This window comes from Pseudophryne corroboree, unplaced genomic scaffold (genome assembly GCF_028390025.1).
Source record: "Pseudophryne corroboree isolate aPseCor3 unplaced genomic scaffold, aPseCor3.hap2 scaffold_235, whole genome shotgun sequence".
In the NCBI taxonomy this organism is placed as follows: domain Eukaryota; kingdom Metazoa; phylum Chordata; class Amphibia; order Anura; family Myobatrachidae; genus Pseudophryne; species Pseudophryne corroboree.
Window position 1 is genome coordinate 581,484 of NW_026969003.1, and position 11,992 is coordinate 593,475.

The 11,992-nt window shown below is 49.2% G+C and overlaps 1 protein-coding gene across 1 annotated transcript in view; it reads right to left on the minus strand.

The window, feature by feature from the left end:
* LOC135010449 (gastrula zinc finger protein XlCGF26.1-like) overlaps positions 1–11,992 on the minus strand; it is an 80,405-nt gene that overhangs the window by 9,329 nt on the left and 59,084 nt on the right. The gene's annotated exons all lie outside the window — the stretch shown is intronic.

Sequence of the window (11,992 nt, forward strand, 5' to 3'; positions counted from 1 at the left end):
ACCGACGACCCTCGATTAGGTGAGAAGTCTGAAGCCACTATACAGTAGAAGAGAAATCCTGGCTCTTTGCGACAGACTAATCCTCTGGTGCATGTGAAGATGCGATCCAGACCACTTGTCCAACAGATCAAGCTGGAAAGGTCTTGCGTGAAATCTTCTGTACTGAAGTATTTTTCCCAGTTTTCCCAGAAGACGAATGCATAGATGCACCGATATCCAGGTTGGCTTCAGGACATCCCCAACCATCGACTGGATTACCAATGCCTTTTCCAACAGAAGGAACACCTTCTGCGACTGTGTCCAGTATCATCCCCAGGAATGGAAGCCTCCGTGTTGGCTCTAGGTTAGATTTCAAAAGGTTCAGAATCCACCCATGATCCCGGAGTAATCTGGTTGAGAGGGCAATGCTGTCCAACAACCTCTCTCTGGACGACACCTTTATCAGAAGATCATCCAGGTACGGAATAATACTCACTCCCTGTTTGCGGAGGAGAAAACAGGATTTTAATACCTACCGGTAAATCCTTTTCTATAAGTCCGTAGAGGATGTTGGGGACACCAAAAGAACAAAGGGATATAGACGGAGCCGCAGGAGACATGGGCACTTTAAGACTTTCAAAGGGGCGTGACCTGGCTCCTCCCTCTATATCCCTCCCCAGACACAGTTTGGAACTGTGCCCGGAGAGACGGACATTTCGAGGAAATGAATTAATAACAAGGTGAGCCTATTACCAGCTCACGCCATAAACATGCCGAATAACATGGTATTCAACTGAACACGTCAACGGACATGAACAAAATTCAGCAACAAGCTGAAGAAACCATAACACAACCTGTGTGTAACCAGAACTAAACTGCAGATACAGTACACACTGGGACGGGAGCCCAACATCCTCTACGGACTTACAGAAAATGATTTACCGATAGGTATTAAAATCCTGTTTTCTATTACGTCCGAGAATGTTGGGGACACCAAAAGAACCAAGGGATCATACCAAAGCTCTATAACGGGCGGGAGAGTGCGGATGACTCTGCAGCACCGATTGACCAAATTTCAGGTCTTCATCGGCCAAGGTATCAAACTTGTAAAACTTAGCAAACGTGTTTGACCCCGACCAAGTAGCAGTTCGGCAAAGTTGCAATGCCGAGACACCCCGGGCAGCCACTCAGGACGAGCCCACCTTCCTAGTGGAATGGGCCTTAACCAATTTCGGTAACGGCAGGCCTGCCATGGAATGAGCCTGCTGAATCGTTTGACATATCCAGCGGGCGATGGTCTGCTTGGAAGCAGGACACCCAATCTTAGTGGGAGCATAGAGGACAAACAGAGACTCTGTTTTCCTAAGTGGAGCCGTTCTGGCGACATACATTTTCAAAGCTCTGACCACATCCAGAGCCTTTTCCTCAGCCAAAGCACCAGTAGCCACTGGTACCACAATAGGCTGATTTCTATGAAAGGAAGAAACCACCTTTGGCAGAAATTGTTGTCTAGTCCTCAATTCTGCTCTATCTTCATGAAAAATCAAATAAGGGCTCTTGTGAGACAAGGCCGCCAACTTAGACATCCGCCTTGCGGATGCTAAAGCTAACAATATGGCAACCTTCCACGTGAGGAATTTCAACTCCACTTTACGTAAAGGTTCAAACCAATGTGATTTAAGGAATGCTAAAACCACTTTAAGGTCCCAAGGTGCCACAGGGGGCACAAAGGGAGGTTGGATGTGCACCTCAGGAAGTGAGGCCAATTGTTCCTGAAAGAAAATTGACAACGCAGAAATCTGCACCTTTATGGAGCCTAATTTAAGGCCCACATCCACTCCATTCTGTAGAAAATGGAGAAAACGTCCAAGGTCAAATTTCTCCACTGGAGCTTTCTTGGACTCGCACCAGGAAATATATTTCCTCCAGATACGGTGATAGTGTTTCGACGTCACACCCTTCCTAGCAAGGATAAGGGTAGGGATGACTTCATTGGGAATACCCTTTCGGGGTAAAATCTGGCGTTCACCCGCCATGCCATCAAACGTAGCCGCTGTAAGTCTTGATAGACGAACGGCCCCTGTCATAGCAGGTCCTCGCGAAGAGGAAGAGGCCAGGGATCTTCTATCAGTAATGTCTGAAGATCTGGGTACCAAATTCTCCCTGGCCAGTCTGGAACTACAAGGAGCGCTGGAACCTTTGTTCTTCTCAAAATTCTCAGAACCCTTGGAATGAGAGGAAGCGGAGGGAATATGTTGTCACGATCTGGGTATCTGGACGCCATTACCTGCCGTTTAGGTGTCTTCTGAGACTGGCCCAGCGTTCCAAGTCCGGATCTCATCTGTGTCAACACTCTGCACATCCCTCCTGTCATTCTGAGACACTACCACAGCGGCGTCATGTTTGAATCCAACATGGCGTCTCCCGTCCTCGGCGGCCTCCGCCGCCATTCCTGTATTATTGCTGCGGGTTCTCAGAGGGATTTATCATGCCTCTCGCAGTCTCCGCTGTCCTTCATGTGTCTCAGCATGTAATTGTCATATGGCGTCTCCTGCCCTCCGTGGCCGGCGCCGCCATTATCACTATGTTTGCACATGTCATTCCAAACCAGGTTTTCCCTCCAGGTTCCAGCATGGGCGCAGCCATGTTGGATTTGATCACATGCTCCAATTCCTCCAATCCACCATCTCTGGAATCTGCATAATTGCCCAGCCAATGCCTGCATAGCAGCAGGTATAAGTATCCTGTGTCTGGGCCAGATAGACGTCAGTGCTTTGAATGTCATACCTTGTTCCAGTCTCTCTCTCCTGTGGCTTGTTTCTCCAGGTTCCAGTTCCTGTCTCCAGCATCCACAAAGAGACCCGCACCTGCTTTCCATCCTGCGGTGCAGCCTGACTCTGCAATCCTCTGCGATTGATCCAGCTTCCAAGCTTCCAGCTATTACTCCATTTGCTTCCAGCTTCCAAGCTTTCAGCTATTAACCCATCTGTTTCCAGCAACCTGCTTCCAACAGAATTCAGCTTCCTTAAAGTGCCGGTGTTCTCCCAGCGGATTTCTACTTACCAGCAGTATCCACTACCACCGGTAACCACTCTTCATTTCATCTGTTTCCACGCTCCCTAGCATCTTTTAGTTTTAACTCTGTGTTTCCACCATCTGGCTGGTTCCGTCCAGTGACTCCTACAGTGCATTCCAGTTACCAGCATCATCTCATACACCTACTGGCATGTTCCTCGGTTGTCTCCACTACTACAGCCTGGCCTGGTAAGGTTATTCTACCAAAGGACTATACCATCCGTTCTGCAACCTACCAGTGCCCTGTTATACCTTTTATGATTTAGTGATCCAGGGACTGTATTATCTGCCACTGCTAATACTGACTGTGAACGCTGTTGTGATTATACGGAGTCTGTTTAATAAACTTTCATTTGACTTTTAACCTGGTTGTCATGGTCACACCTTCGGGTTTCCTTCCACACTTACATGTCCAGGGGTCTGATTAAACCATCTAAGTTTAATTTCATTTCACCCCCTACAACTGAGGCTTCCTCCCGTCAGCCTAAACCCTCAGTTGTGACATATGTATACCGACTGAAACACCCAATGTGTCGTCAGTGCGTCCACTGCCGCCACCTGAGGGACCCTGGACCTGGAACAATACTTCATAATTTTCTTGTTGATGTGAGAAGCCATCATGTCTATATGGGGAACCCCCCAGAGACTTGTCACCAGTGTGGAGACATCCTGGTGGAGACTCCACTCTCCTGGATGTAGGTCGTGTCTGCTGATGAAGTCTGCTTCCCAGTTGTCCACTCCTGGAATGAACATTGCTGACAGAGCGCTTACATGCTTCTCCGCCCAGCGAAGAATCTTTATGGATTCCGCCATTGCTGCTCTACTTTTTGTGCCGCCTTGGCGGTTTGTGTATGCTACTGCCATGACATTGTCCGACTGGATCAGGATTGGGAGGTTTAGAAGAAGATGATCTGCTTGTAGAAGGCCGTTGTAAATGGCTCTCAGTTCCAGAACGTTTATGTGAAGATGAGTTTCTGGACCTGACCATCTTCCTTGGAAGGTCACCCCCTGAGTGACTGCCCCCCAACCTCGGAGACTTGCATACGTGGTCACTAGGATCCAGTCCTGGATCCCGAACCTGCGTCCCGCTAAGAGGTGAGAGCTGTGGAGCCACCACAGGAGTGAGATTCTGGTGTTGGGAGATAGAACTATTCTGCTGTGCATATGAAGGTGGGACCCCGACCACTTGTCCAACAGGTCCCACTGAAACACCCTGGCATGGAACCTTCCGAACTGGAGGGCCTCGTATGCTGCAACCACTTTCCCCAGCAACCGAATGCATTGATGAATGGAGACTGTTTTTGGTTTCAGTATGAGTTTTACCAAACTCTGAAGTTCCAGAGCCTTCTCCAAAGGGAGAAACACTCTCTGCTGGACCGTGTCCAGAATCATGCCCAAAAACGCCAACCATGTTGTCGGGATTAACTGCGACTTCGGCAAGTTTAAAAGCCAGCCGTGTCATTGCAGAATGGACAGGGACAGTGCAATGTCCTGTATCAATTTGTCCTTGGACCTCGCCTTTATCAGGAGATCGTCCAAGTACGGGATAACTGTAACTCCTTGCTTGCGGAGGAGAACCATCATTTCCACCATTACCTTGGTGAAAACCCTCGGAGCCGTGGACAGGCCAAACGGCAACGTTTGAAATTGGTAGTGAGTATTCTGAACAGCAAATCTCAGGTAACTTTGATGAGGGGGATAGATGGGGACAGGAAGGTATGCATCCTTTATGTATAATGAGACCATGAACTCCCCCTCCTCTAGACTGGAGATCACTGCTCTGAGGGACTCCATTTGAATATGAATTTCCTTAGGAAGAAATTGAGAGATTTCAGGTTGAGGATCGGTCTCGCCGAACCGTCCGGTTTTGGTACTACAAACAGGCTGGAATAAAAGCCCTCCCCTTGCTGTTCCAGGGGAACCGGTACTACAACCTGATTTTGACATAACTTTTGTGTCGCCCCACAGACCAGATCCCTGTCTGGGTGCGAGGCTGCTAAGGTTGATTTGAAAAAACGTCGAGGGGGGGCGTCTTGAAGCTCCAGTTTGTACCCCTGGGGCACAATTTTTTAACACCCAAGGGTCTAGGTCTGAGTGAACCCAAACCTGACTGAACAGCTTCAGACGTGCCCCCACCGGAGTGGTCTCCTGTACAGTAGACCCGGTGTCATGCTGTGGATTTTGCAGAAGCCGGGGAGGACTTCTGCTCCTGGGAACCCGAGGAGGCGGGTGCCCTCTTCCCTCTTCCTCTGTGGGCAAGAAAAGAATTTCCTCTGCCTTTTTTATATTTGTTGGGCCGAAAGGACTGCATGTTATAATGGTGCGGTTTCTTTTGTTGCGCAGGAACAAAAGGTAAATATGTCGACTTACCCGCGGTAGCTGCCAACACTGAATCAGTAAGACCGTCACCAAAGAGTTCGCCCCCTTTAAAGGGGAGAGACTCCATATTTTTCTTGGAATCTGCGTCAGCATTCCACTGGTGAGTCCAGAGCGCTCGCCTAGCTGCATTTGACATAGCATTTGCCTTAGCACCCAGCAGGGTAGCGTCTCTAGCAGCCTCTTTCAAGTACGCAGCTGCATCTCTGATATAACCCAGCGTCATATGGATAGTATCCTTATCAAGAGTATCCAAACCCGAAGACAACCCGTCTGCCCACTTTTCAATAGCGCTACTCACCCACGCAGACATCTGAGTTGCGTCCCCGTGGTAGCAAAAATAGCTTTCAAAGTAGCCTCCTGCTTACGGTCAGCGGCTCCTTAAGGGTCGTTGACTGAGCCGCAGGGAGGGCCACCTGTTTAGACAAGAGCGCCAGGGCATTGTCAACCGTGGGGGGTGTCGCCCATTTTTCCCTATCAGCAGCGGGAAAAGGGTACGCCACAGGAATTCTTTTAGGGATCAAGAATTTCCTATCAGAGGTTTTCCATATGCCCTCACATAGAGAATTCAGTTCAAAACAGAGGGGAAACGTTACCGAGCGTTTCTTCTCCCCATAAATGAGGACCGTGGTTTCAGGTATAAAAGGGTCCTCATTAATGTGCAAAACTTCTTTAACTGCCACAATCATATACTGAACACTCTTTGTCAATTTAGGATCTAACCTAGAATCTGCATAGTCGACATCGGTTTCAGAGTCCGTGTCGGTGTCAGCTAACTGGTCAATATTACATTTGAGAGAACCCATAGGGTCCTGGTGCAATATGGCTTACTCCATAGATCTCTGCCATACCTGGATCTTGGATTCAGACTGAGAAAATTGCTGACTTAAAAGTGTGACATTTGCCTTCAAAGCATTCAACGTAGAAAACCAGTCAGCAGTCGGCTGTGCCGACAAAGGGACCCCCAACACGGGAGGTGTCCCCAATAAGTTATCCCCTGGTGAGGAGAACTCTGCCTCAGACATGTCGTCCTCTAGAAAGACATCCCACAAACACAAAGCCTGTCAGGAACACAAAGGGAGATAGCCAGCTCACACCCCAGCGCCAAATTGTGCAGGTCTGACAACACCCTGAAGTGTCACAGAGCTGCAGCGCTATATTATATTATAATAATAATAACTGTACCCCCCCATTTTGCAATAAATCCCCTGGTACTTGCTGCTTTGAGGAAGGACCAGCGGTGCTGCTTTGAGGAGGAAATGGCGCCAAGTGAGTTGTGGGGACGAAGCTCTGCCCCCTGTAATGGCGCGCTTCGGTCCCGCTATTTCATTAATTATTTATCCTGGCGGGGGTTATATACAGTGCCTGGGCACTGTGTCTATACATGCCAGCCTTATTTTAGGTCCAAATTGCTCCCCAGGGCGCCTCCCCCCCAGCGCCCTGCACTGTCCGGGAGCCTGGCGCGCACTGAGCAAATCGATGTCTTTTCCTCACATATTCACCTGACTTCTGGCTAGAAGACGGGGGACGGCAGGCTGTGGGAGGGAGCTTCCAGGAGCGCCCGGCAATCTTCTCCCCTGAAGGCATCCTGTCAGCAGCAGGAGAGCCCTGAAACTCAATAGAAGTGGGTCTAGACTGCTCTCACCTCTTGCCCACGAAGCAGGGAGTCTGTAGCCAGCAGATCACCCCAAAATAAAAAACCTAACATTAAGTCTTTTCAGAGAAACTCTAAGAGCTCCCCCGAGTGCCTGTGTACTCTCCGGGCACATTTCTAAAACTGAGTCTGGGGAGGGATATAGAGGGAGCAGCCAGGCCACGCCCCTTTGTCTTAAGTCTTAAAGTGCCCATTTTTCCTACGGATCCGTCTATATCCCTTGGTTCTTTTGGTGTCCCCAACATCCTCAAGGACGTAATAGAAACATCTCTGCCATCACCTTGGTGAACACCCTCGGTGCCGTGGAGAGACCAAATGGCAGGGCCTGGAACTGGAAGTGACAGTCCTGCAGTGCAAACCATAGATAAGCCTGAGGGGCGGACAGATTGGAATATGAAGGTACGTATCCTTGATATCCAGAGACACTAGGAATTCCCCCTCCTCCAGACCTGAGATCACCGCTCTCAGAGACTCCATCTTGAATTGATCACCCGTAAGTACTGGTTCAATGACTTGAGGTTCAAAAATGGCCTTACTGAACCGTCCGGTTTCGGTACTACAAACAGGTTGGAATAATATCCCTTGTTTTGCAGATGAGGTGGAACTGGAACAATGACCTGAGTCTGTACCAATTTCTGAATGGCGTCCTGTAAGGTTATACTTGCTTCCTGAGAAACTGGTAAGCCCGATTTAAAGAATCTGTAAGGTGGGAGCTCCTGAAACTCCAGTCTGTAGCCCTGGGAGATAAATCCTATGACCCAGGGATCCTGGCATGATGTCGTCCAGATGTGACTGAAAAATTTATGTCTGGCTCCCACCTGCTGGTCTTCCAGGCATCGCGGTCCACCGTCATGCTGACGGCTTTGAGGAAGCAGAACTTGAGTTCTGTTCCTGTGAACCTGCAGTTGCTGGTTTTCGTGGTTTACCTCTAGCGCCTCTGGTGGCTATAGAAGAACCTCTGGTTTTCCCTTAAACTTGGCTGTTCGAAAGGACTGCAAATTGGAAGCGGAGTAGGCCTTCCTGACTGGGGAGCTGTGGAAGGAAGATATGTGGGCTTATCCGCAGCAGCTTTGGAGAACCATTTATCCAGTTCATCTTCAAATAAAGCCTCACCTGTAAACGGTAGGCCTTCCATGCCTTTCCTGGAATCCGCATCAGCAGTCCACTGGCGTAGCTGACACTGCCATAGCAGTGGTGCATGCATTAAGCAAACCTATTTCTTTTATGGCTTCCACCATAAAGTTCGCAGAGTCCTGTATATGTTGCAAGAGTAAAACAACCTCCCCCCTAGATAAGGAATCTAACCCCTCAATTAGGTTACCTGACCATTTAGCAATGGCTTTTGTGATCCAAGCACATGCTATAGTGCAGGGGTGGCCAACCAGTAAGAGACAAAAAGCCAAAAAATCTAGTTAGGTACATCAAAGGTACGCCGAAGGCGTACGTGCAAAAATGGGGTGTGGCCTTGTGCCTGCTAGACCACGCCCCTGGTATAAAATACATTGAAAAGGCCAGATCCAATATAAAATACATTAAAAAAACCACTTCCACATAAAATAATTGAAAAGGTCAGATTCACAAAATACACTTCAGCTCCCCCATGTATCACTCCAGCCAGCTCCCCCATGTTACTCCTGCTACCATCCTCCTATGTCACTCTAACCAGCTCCCCCATGTTACTCCTACAAGCACCCTCTTGTGTCATTCCAGCCAGCTCCCCATGAGTCACTCCTACAAGCACCCTCCTGTGTTACGCCAGCCAGCTCTCCCATGAGTCACTCCAGCCCACCCTCATGTGTCACTACAGCTCCCACAACTCATGCCATTGCTGCAGCCCCAAATGTGTCCTCTGTTTGCCGGTGGGTGTCTTACCTCATGTATCTGGCTCCCTCAGTTCTCAGTGCCCGTAGTGCTGCTGCGTGTCTGGCTGGAGTGCAGCAGTTTCCGGATCCGTTGTGATCATGTGATTTTGAGTGTTGGGAGCCACATCTGAATAAAGAAAGAGCCGCATGTGGCTGAAGAGCCACTGGTTGGCCACCGCTGCTATAGTGGGTCTCTGGGCCACCCAAGCAGCTGTGTACAAGGATTTGAGTGTGGTCTCAATTCTATGATCAGCCGTGTCTTTTAGGGAGGCTGCACCAGGAACAGGAAAAATTATTTTACGTAACAGCCTAGATACTGATGCCTCCACTATCGGTGGATTTTCCCATTTTTTCCTATCCTCAGGAGGAAAAGCAAAGGATGAGAGTAACCTCTTAGGGATTTGAAATTTACTGTCATGGTTAACCCACGTTTCTTCAAACAGGGTATTCAGCTCCATTGACGCAGGAAAAGTGATGGAGGATTTCTTTTTAACATTAAAATAAGATTCCTCACACTTCTCTGTCACATTATCAGGAATTTGCAGAACGTCTCTGATAGCTTCTATAAGAGCCTCTATTCCCTGTGACAGTGCAGCATCCCCGCCTCTGAGTCCGCCTCACCCTCCTCCATGTCTGACCCATCATCATCAGAGTCAGACTGCAAGTTATGGGCCAGTGTACGTTTTTGCAGACAAATTGTAGTGGTCTGAGATGCTGGTTTGGGGACTGAGGGGGTCATTCCGAGTTGGTCAATCGCTAGCAGATTTTCACTGCCGTGCGGGTCGTTAGTACACTAATAATCGCTCCCCCCTGTTACGACCCCCTGGTATCGCTGAGGTAATCTGGAGTCTCTCCGGAGTAGCTGCGTGTCCCTGTCTAGTCAGCGTCTGTGTCCAATGCAGAAAGAAAATGGCGCTGGTGAGTTGCTGGATCCACTCATAGTGAAGCCCCGCCCCCGAAATGGCGAGCTGTCTTCCCGCTTTTTTTATATACTGGCTGAGGTAATTTAGTGCTTAAAATGGAGTCAGAGCCGTTTTAAGTCTGTGTTTGCCAGTGTAGGTACTGTGTGCAGTTTACTGAGACTCAGTTTGCTCCCTCATAAGAAACCATGGGTCTTCATACCCTCATGCCGCCATAATGGCCGGCGACCCGCTAACCAGGACGCTGGATTAGTACTCCCCACTGTTCACTCTTCTGGCTCTGTTAGGGGTGGCAGCGTGCTGCGAGAATATACACTCGCTGTGGTGGGACTTGCAAATATTTCCCTCAGAAGCCAGAGTCCTATCAGCGGGGAACGGGACCATTAACCCTTCAAGAGGTTGGGCCATTATCCCCCCTAAGTCCCATGAAGCAGGCAGCCTGGTGCCACCTAGTCCTGCCTGAAAATAACATAAAATAAATGCAGAAAACTCTTCAGGAGCTTCCATAAGCGTGACCGGCTCCTCCGTGCACATTTTCTAAACAGAGTCCGTTAGGCGGGGCATAGAGGGAGGAGCCAGCGCACACTATCAAATAAAGTGCCCATGGTTCCAAGTGGACCCGTCTATACCCCACGGTACTAAATGGTTCCCAGTATCCTCTAGGACATAAGAGAAATACAGTTTATGTGAAGTGTGTATTGTGATGTGTAGGATACATCATGCTGAAAATCAGTCACTTCACTAACACTACTCGAGGAAGATAATGGGTAATGGCCCTTATTCCGAGTTGTTCGCTCGCAAGCTGCTTTTAGCAGCTTTGCACACGCTAAGCCGCCGCCTACTGGGAGTGAATCTTCGCTTATCAAAATTGCGACCGACGAATTCGCAATATTGCGATTAGACCTCTCTTAGCAGTTTCTGAGTAGCTCCAGACTTACTCGGCATCTGCGATCAGTTACTTGTCGTTCCTGGTTTGACGTCACAAACACACCCAGCGTTCGCCCAGACACTCCCCCATTTCTCCAGCCACTCCCGCGTTTTTCCCAGAAACGGTAGCGTTTTTTCGCACACACCCATAAAACGGTCAGTTTTCGCCCAGAAACCCCCACTTCCTGTCAATCACACTCCGATCACCAGAACGAAGAAAAAACCGTGAGTAAAATACCTAACTGCAGAGAAATTTACTTGGCGCAAAAATACCGAGCGAACAACTCGGAATGATCACCCATGTCACATGGGGTCTCATCACACTGACCAGTTATTTGATCATTATACTGACGCCTCCAGTACTGATGTATGAGATACACCAGAGAGTGTGGGGAGGAGACTGGTCAGATCTCTGGGCTGGTAACACACAGTGACATGATGCGAGGAGGGAGCAGGAGTATAATAGGGGCTGATGGCTCCTGATGTATGAGATACACCAGAGAGTGTGGAGAGGAGACTGGTCAGTACTCTGGGCTGGTAACACACAGTGACATGATGTAAGGGGGAGAGCAGGAGCATAATAGGGGCTGATGGCTCCTGATGTACGAGATACACCAGAGAGTGTGGGGAGGATACTGGTCAGATCTCTAGGCTGGTAACACACAGTGACATGATGTGAGGGGGAGAGCAGGAGTATAATAGGGGCTGATGGCTCCTGATGTATGAGATACACCAGAGAGTGTGGGGAGGAGACTGGTCAGATCTCTAGGCTGGTAACACACAGTGACATGATGTGAGGGGGAGAGCAGGAGTATAATAGGGGCTGATGGCCACTGATGTATGAGATACACCAGAGAGTGTGGGGAGGAGACTGGTCAGATCTCTGGGCTGGTAACACAGTGACATGATGTGAGGGGGAGAGCAGGAGTATAATAGGGGCTGATGGATCCTGATGTATGAGATACACCAGAGAGTGTGGAGAGGAGACTGGTCAGATCTCTGGGCTGGTAACACACAGTGACATGATGTGAGGGGGAGAGCAGGAGTATAATAGGGGCTGATGGCTCCTGATGTATGAGATACACCAGAGAGTGTGGGGAGGAGACTGGTCAGATCTCTATGCTGGTAACACACAGTGACATGATGTGAGGGGGAGTGCAGGAGTATAATAGGGGCTGATGACTCCTGGCTACCTCACT